Here is a 5,976-nt window from a genome sequence, read left to right on the forward strand (position 1 = left end):
CACCCCCACCCCAGCTAATTGCGAGTATAGTTAGTAGAACATCTGCTGTAAATGTGTACCAGCATTCTTCAGAACTTTCCGTTTTCTGGACTGTATGCTGTTTGTGGTGTTATTACGTTAAAAAGGCGTGGTGTGAGGTTTGGACGGGAATGAAGAATACCCTTTTCGGTTGACAGGTTTTCCGAGTCTCTTTGTGCAAAAGTTTGAGCATTTTCATCTTTTTATGCTGATTCAAGTCTAGTTTGTGTGCCTAATGTCAAATAAAGCTATTAGAAAATGGCGAAAATATGTTGCTTCGTTGAAAATGATGGGCCGCATCTTTACTGTGCCAAGAAAAGCCGTACCAACAAATTTGATTGATTTGTTGACGTATGATGTAAGAAGCCTTTATAATACAAGTGTGACAAATGTATGTTCATTTTATGAGTTGCAAAGGTTTAGCATTTTGCAACGTAGTGGAAGTTTGTATGTTTATGAAAAACTTGCTACTTTTTTTTTTGATTAACCTGGATATCCAACCTGTTATACGAGCCGACTAATCTTAGGACGACCACCTGTTTTGCAGATAGCCCGGAATCACTGCATTTGAACCTCTGTGGTCACAAGTGTATTGTGATACTTCCATTTGGTATGGTTTCCCAAACCATCTCAACTGATCCATGTGCATCAATCATTTTCCTCTTCCTTCCTGTCCATTAATCATATGAAGAGTGACATTTAAAAAGGGGCTATGTGGTTCACACTGGGGAATGAAATGAAAATGACAAGGAATGAAAATAAGAATGAATTTTCATTCCCACTAGTTTAATCTAGAATGAAAATTTGGGCTTATGGGGGAATGAACCCATTATATTATATAATACCAAGCAATTTCTTTTATTTTCATTCCTATTGATTACTGCTTAATGCCTCTAACCAAACACCTCCTAAACAAATTTATAACATGCATTCACGTGAAGATGAGACAGATAGGGGACAAGGAAACTGGGGACAAAGTGATCGAGATGCATAAAAAAGGGTCCGTTGGGCCCTTATAAACCCTAGCCTTTTTGGGTTTTTTCAAGCTTAATTGGGTTTTCTCAAGCCAGTCTTGCTCTCAAAATATCTTGGATTTTGGATTTTTGTGCATTTCTAGTCTCTACATTAAAAAAGTAATGCACAATAACCTGAGATGTTCAATATCTACATGCACTCGGTACAATTACATTTGACTTTTTCGACAATAGAGCGGCATTTGGTTAGTGGATTCCTACAAAATCTAATAGAATTGGAATGTTTAATTCCATTTATCAAATTCCTTAGATGTGGTTTGCAACATATAGAAATCCTCATGAACCTCTCATTCTATGGATAAATTCAATTTCATTCTTAAATGTTCATATGACAGAGAAAACCTTTTCCCTATGGTTGTTCGCAGTCTAGGCAATCTAACTCTTTTTTTAACAACCTGATTGGTTTGAGCTTGGACTCCAAAGGTCAAAAGTGTCTGATGGTCTTAGATTCGAATCCAATGAAAAATAAAAATCTCCTTGTGCCCATAGAGGTTCAAATGCGATGACTCCATGCTACTCGCATAACAGGCTGGATGTCCAGGTTAATAGAAAAATGCATTCTGGTTTTTGAGCATATTATGAGTTTTAAACTATGAATTAATGTAATAAAATCCAAATATAGATAAGAATACAAGCGTAAAAGAAAGAAGTAAAAAATTTGTTCCAACAACTATTCTAAATTCTCCTTTAAAATAGAGTAAAAAAAAGGAGAGATAATGAAGAAATCTCTAAATTTTGAAGAAAGAGAAAATATAACATACCTATGTTGTTGGAGATACTCTAAGGGGTTGTTTGTTTACCTTTTAATAGTTTCATTAAGAGGCAACCTCTGGATCGTTAAGAGGTGAATCTTGTTTGGCAAAATAAAAAGTATGTCTCTTAATGGTTCTAAAACTCCTTGAATGATTTTGTACCATGGATCTCCCTTAACCATTAAAATCCTTAATTTCATTGTATACAATTACCAAATAATTATATTTCATTTTGCACTATATCATGAGAGCCTCTTACTCAATCTAACCATTTAATCATTCTGCACCAAACCATTCAGCAATTGTCAAACAGCCCCTAAGAAAATAATGTTGGTTTCCTCCTAAGACTTTACTCCCAAATATGGAAGGAAAAAATGAAAAAAAAAATAACTAAAAATATTTATAAAATTACAAATTTACCAATCAATTGTAATCGTTATAAAATAAATACTGTATATTTGTAAAATTGACATCTTTCATTTCCTTTCTTTCATCCTCAAAAACATAAAAAAAAAATTAAAGATGTAACAAAAAAATTAAGAAATAAACGTTACATATGACCAAAAAACCATTGGCCTGACGGCATTAAGTAACAGTGTCTTTGTAAGGGTCAAAGATTTAACCTACACCAACAGTAGTGGTATCAAGAAAACCAAATTGGATACCATAAGGGTGGTGACTGATTGATTTGAGCTTGGCTCCAAAGGTCAAATGTGCCTAGAGGTTCCAGGTTCAAATCCAATGAGAAATAAAAATCTCCTTGTGGCCACGGAAGTTCAAATACGGTAACTCTGAGCTACTAGTAAAGCAGGTGGTTGCCCTAAGATTAGTCGGTTAACCAAATAAAAATTCTTTATTCAATTTGGTTCTTGGTTAAGTTTTGCCAATCGGGTTAAACCGAATAACACATTATGTTTAATTTTATATTTTTTTTTTCTATACAAATAAAATAAATAATATATTATACTATTATTAACAATTATCAAACATAATAGCTCGAAATCGATCAACTGAACCTTATTTGATTTGGTAAACAAGTAACATGGAAAATGTTGAAAAACCGATTAACCCGAATCAAATAACCCAAAAACCGATTTAAGGGCCGGCAACGGGTAGGGTATGGTTACGGTAAGGTTAGGGTAAAGTTTATACTGTTATCCAATCCATTTAAAGTAGCGGACAATAAACAAATAATTATCCATCTTATAAACCTATTATCTATATCCTACCCGACCCATCAAAATAACATATAACAAAACAGGTAATGAATATATGGTCTTACTGAATGTCAACACTAATGAGGTGCACCAAGATGTACCAGATCAATTCTCTTCTAAAGCGTAATTCATGGGTGACCATGAGATTAAAAGTGATTAAGATGTCAGATCTCTTTTTACGCTTCTCACCGTAACTTCCCTTCTCACACGATCCTTCACCTTTATTAATAGGGCTGAGTACCAATGAGATTGAAAAATTATGGTGGAAAAGGTAAGAAGGGATATCTATCCTTGATCATCGTATCAACACTAATGAGATACACTAGATCAATTCATTTCTAAAGTGCAAATCATGGGTTGTTTTGAGATTAAAATGATCAAGGGTCCAAATACCTTTTTATATTTCTCAAGAATTTAAATAATGAATATGAATATTATTCAGATTTTGAGACGAAAGAACTCCTTTTCTATCATTATATCAAAATATCTTATATTTCGAAAAATTTAACTGACTATGAGTAGTCAGGGATAGAATAATTGAGGGAAATTTCTGAAGAATATTGTGAAAAATGAGTGGCAAAAAACACATACATAACATAGAAATCACACTTGAAAAGGGTGGACAATTAGCTAGAGCAGCGGGTGCTGTAGCGAAACTGATTGCAAAAGAAGGAAAATCGACCACATTAAAATTACCTTATGGGGGGGTCCGTTTGATATCCAAAAACTGCTCAGCAACAGTCGGACAAGTGGGGAATGTTGGGGTGAACCAGAAAAGTTTGGATAAAGCCGGATCTAAGCGTAAGCACCCTGTAATAAGAAGAGTAGTTATAAACCCTGTACACATCTTAACTTCTTTTCTAACACAATGCTTCGTCTATATTAACATTTAATCATACATACATACATACATACATATATATATATATATATATATAGAGAGAGAGAGAGAGAGAGAGAGAGAGAGAGAGTAACGGGGTAACATGTAATGGATAACAAAAAACCGTTCAACCATACCCTATCCACTAAAATTTCGAGTAAACGAGTAAGTGGATAAATGAATAAAACTTTCTTTAACCATACCCTTGTCCAACGAGTCGAAACATTACGGATAAGATGTTTATCCTTACCAATTGTCAGTCTTAGATTTAACCGACCGAATAACATCCCTAACCAAAAGTGAGAACTGTGTGAGTTTTGTGGTATATATCAATATTATATACTTCAACAAAAAAACCTCTTTTAAGAACTCTCTAAATCGTGAGATCAAGTACATCATGTGCTATTTCATATGATTTTCTTCATCCATGACTAGAATTTAATGTTCTGATTAACATATATTTGTTTCACAAGTACTTGGTTCACAACAAGAACCCTTTTAGCATGTTTGTAAAACAAAAAAAAATATTAGAAAATATGTTTCCACATTGCGAACCGAATACATATGAAACAAACACATTGTGAAACAAATATATGTTAATCAAAATATTAGATACTATACTCAAATGAAAAAAAAAAACCCACATGAAACAAAACCTTAAGATTGAAGTTCTCAAAGATCTTACGATTTTGAAACTTTCAAATAATTAAGCCCATATACATAAAATGGTCCAAATGAAAAGAACAAAAAAGTTGTGAATATACAAATCGAATATTCATATGTGAATCATTAATAAACAAAAAGAATCCATTCGAAAATGCATATACAAACCTAACTTTGCTTATCAATTATTCACATATGAAGATGCATATTATTAATCAGATGTCTATTTTTTTAGCAATGATTCATATATGAACCTTCATGAAAGAGATCTGAATAAAAAAAAAAAACAATCAAATCACATGTAATAATAAAAAATTGAAAAACCAACCTTTTGTAATCGCCATGGAAGAAAAGCTTGAGATGAATTCCTCTTTCATTTCATTGATGAAAAAAACAAAACCCACAAATCGATCTTCTTCAAATTTCAAGATCTTGTTGGGGGCTATTTATAGTGGGGGAAAAGGGGATGGATTTAGGGTTCCATGTTTGGATGCGAATTTACTAAATTACCCTTTTTTGTTTTTATATTGATGTGGGCCCTACCATTCCTTTACACAATTGAAATCCCTAAAAGTTTGATTGGATAACTATGACGAATATATTTCGTTGGTTGGGGTTAGAGATTTTTTTTGTCTATTAATAATTTTAAAAAAAATATTATTTATCTATACTATATTATAAAACATTTGATAAAAACGTTTAAAAATTATTTTTTATATATAAAATATTGTTTATTTATGTATATTATTTAAAATTCATTATTACAAGTAATTGTGAATAAGTACAACTTATTAAAACTCCATGTTTGAATTCATGTAACTAACTGCAGATAAATATAATCAAATACATGATAAACATTTTATTTTAAATATAAAAATTCTAAAATATAATTAGGATAATTATTGAGTTTTAACAGAATACATAATTATTATTCGTATAAAAAATATATTATTAAATCAAAAATAAATTACTTTGTTATTATATCTAAATTAAATTATAATAAAAAAATTGAATTAAAAAAATTGCACAAAAAAAGAACTTTTGAATAGTTAATATAATATTAATACTGATATATTTATTTTCAAAAATTTATGATATCTTCAAATTTATAATTTATTTAAAAATAAAAATATTATTCCTTTCTCAAAACCACATAAACATCATATTAAAACATCTACATAGATAGAATAAAACGAAATATTAAAATCGAGATATATCTCGTTGCATTGTGCGAGTACCCTTCTAGTATTATTTTAATAAATAAAAATAAATATATATTTAATTGTTGGATGGATTTAATTTAAAAGATGTGATAAAAATTTCATTTTTTTTAATTAAAATAAATTATCTCTGCAAATTTCAAAAAAAAATCTAATAAATATAATTAAAATTGGAGCTAAATAAATTATATG

The 5,976-nt window shown here is 30.6% G+C and overlaps 1 long non-coding RNA gene across 4 annotated transcripts; it reads right to left on the minus strand.

Annotated features, from left to right (window-relative positions):
* Window positions 1-535: 535 nt before the first annotated feature.
* LOC112519073 lies at window positions 536-4,976 on the minus strand. Of its 4 annotated transcripts, XR_003069900.1 has the most exons (4): window positions 4,893-4,976; window positions 4,105-4,190; window positions 3,718-3,831; window positions 536-688 (listed from the first exon to the last, which is right to left on the minus strand). It is a non-coding gene; the product is annotated as an uncharacterized LOC112519073 (long non-coding RNA). The 4 variants fall into 4 exon arrangements; XR_003069899.1 differs by lacking the exon at window positions 4,105-4,190; XR_003069901.1 differs by lacking the exon at window positions 4,893-4,976 and having other exon boundaries at window positions 4,152-4,283.
* Window positions 4,977-5,976: the final 1,000 nt, after the last annotated feature.

The sequence above is a fragment of the Cynara cardunculus genome (assembly GCF_001531365.2).
Source record: "Cynara cardunculus var. scolymus isolate 2C chromosome LG 10, CcrdV1, whole genome shotgun sequence".
NCBI classification, from domain to species: domain Eukaryota; kingdom Viridiplantae; phylum Streptophyta; class Magnoliopsida; order Asterales; family Asteraceae; genus Cynara; species Cynara cardunculus.